Source organism: Bubalus bubalis, chromosome 1 (assembly GCF_019923935.1).
Source record: "Bubalus bubalis isolate 160015118507 breed Murrah chromosome 1, NDDB_SH_1, whole genome shotgun sequence".
Lineage (NCBI taxonomy): Eukaryota > Metazoa > Chordata > Mammalia > Artiodactyla > Bovidae > Bubalus > Bubalus bubalis.
The window spans coordinates 88,298,637-88,300,700 of NC_059157.1; the positions used below are offsets into that span (position 1 = coordinate 88,298,637).

Here is a 2,064-nt window from a genome sequence, read left to right on the forward strand (position 1 = left end):
GAGGCCTGACGTGCTGCGATTCATGGGGTCGCAAAGAGTCGGACACGACTGAGCGACTGATCTGATATGATCTGATCTTACCTAAGTTTCCTTATCTGCCAGATGGAGTCAGGAATAGCACCTATGTCTTAGGTTGTTGAAAAGATTAGAGAGTTAACCTAGAACATACAATATAATGCCTGGCAGTAAATATTCACTCTATTATTAAAAGTTTTTTGTTTGCTTGTTTATTGTTTTGGTTTTTTGTTTACCCAAAGAGTTTTATTTGGGCAACCCTGGGGACTGGGAGGGACTGCACATAAAATATGGTGTTGGGCCTCTTGCTGGTGAAGCGTGGCTTGTGCTAGCAACACAGGACCTGATGGGGCAGTGCGAAGTTGATCTTGGAGTAGTGAAACTGCTTGACTCCTGGTCAGCGGCACTTATACTGACTGTGGTCTCCTCCACCTTCATGATCTGTGTTCAGTGTGCTCTGCTGCTGCTGCTGCTAAGTTGCTTCAGTAGTGTCCGACTCTGTGCAACCCCATAGACGGCGGCCCACCAGGCTCCCCTGTCCCTGGGATTCTCCAGGCAAGAACACTGGAGTGAGTTGCCATTTCCTTCTCCAATGCATGAAAGTGAAAAGTGAAAGTGAAGTCACTCAGTCATGTCCAACTCTTCCCGACCCCATGGTCTGCAGCCTACCAGGCTCCTCCGTCCATGGGATTTTCCAGGCAAGAGTACTGGAGTGGGGTGCCATTGCCTTCTCCATCACTGTGCTCAGGCACCCACATGTCTGTCTGTAGGGATTGAGTGAGGGCACGGTACATGTGTACATTCCCCCAAACCTCCCATCACGTGTAGGGGAAGAAGGCACTCAGGGATCCAATGGCCACAGCATGTGTCCGCAGCAGGCACTGGCTACCAGAGCTGTAGAACCTTCAAATTCATTTTGAGGGGCAAGGCCAGAGCCTCCCAAAGGCAATGAAATCCACTTGGTACTAGCACCTCTGTTTAAACTATAGCTATAAGGAACAGCAGGCTTCCTTGGTGGCTCAGTGATAAAGAATCCACCTGCCAATGCTGGAGACTCAAATTGGATCCCTGGGTCAGGAAGATCCCCTGGAAAAGGAAATGGCAACCCATGTCTAGTATCCTTGCCTGGGAAATCCCATGGACAGAGGAGTCTGGTGGGCTACAGTCCCTGGGATTGTGAAAAAGTCAGACACGACTTAGTGACTAAACAAGAAACAGCAGTTTTCAGGTTTAGGTGCTTAGAAGTTTTGTTTTTTTTTTTAATAAAGATGCACATTGATATTGTTGCAAGAAGACTTGAGAACTACTCTTGAGCAACACAAGACTATTTTTAAAAGAAAAAAGAAGATATTCTCAACATTCTACCCAGCTGGGCTAAAACTTCAGGTTCTGACCCCCAGCTAGAGTGACCACAGAATGGAAAGAACCAAAGGTACAGGATAAAGCTGGTGTTGGTATGTTCTGCCAAACAGTTTTTACTTTATTCAGAAGTCAATGGAAAGTCATCTCAGGCATTGAGGCAGAAGATGGCATGATCAGGTCTATATTTGAGATGGATTACTCTGCAAGCAGAGTGGGGGTTGGAATGTGATGGGTTACACTGGAGGCAGATGGGTGAGGGAACTCGGGTAGATGCAAGGCTTCTCCTTTTCCAGCCCAGAGAACGGTCTCCAGAAAGCATTGCAATTATCCACATTAGTGATTCTAGTATTAACAATTTGAACCTTATAAATCTTTTCTTCTTAGGTGAAAATAGAGTGGAGTTTGTAATGAAGCACTCTGTGCCAACCCTACCCGATGTTTTATACACAGTATAGAGCACACAGAACCTGGCAGGCATCCTCCCTAAGTTTTGAGGCAGCCAGTCCTGCAGTGAAAGCTCATTAGCTATGCAGTCATCAAGGAAAAACTGGACTGCTTTCCACCATACCAGAGGCTGTGAAAGGACCACATTCTGTATCTCAAATGGTGAGCCTGTCGAGGTTGGGGTAGATTTCCAGGAACTGTGGCAGCTTTGAAGTGTCTGACCTAAGAGAGATTAAAATAAAC

At 46.4% G+C, this 2,064-nt stretch overlaps 1 non-coding gene across 1 annotated transcript; it reads right to left on the bottom strand.

Annotated features, from left to right (window-relative positions):
* Positions 1-907: 907 nt before the first annotated feature.
* LOC112587436 lies at positions 908-1,044 on the bottom strand. Its single transcript, XR_003111930.1, has one exon. It is a non-coding gene; the product is annotated as a small nucleolar RNA SNORA68 (small nucleolar RNA).
* Between the last annotated feature and the right edge of the window lie 1,020 nt (positions 1,045-2,064).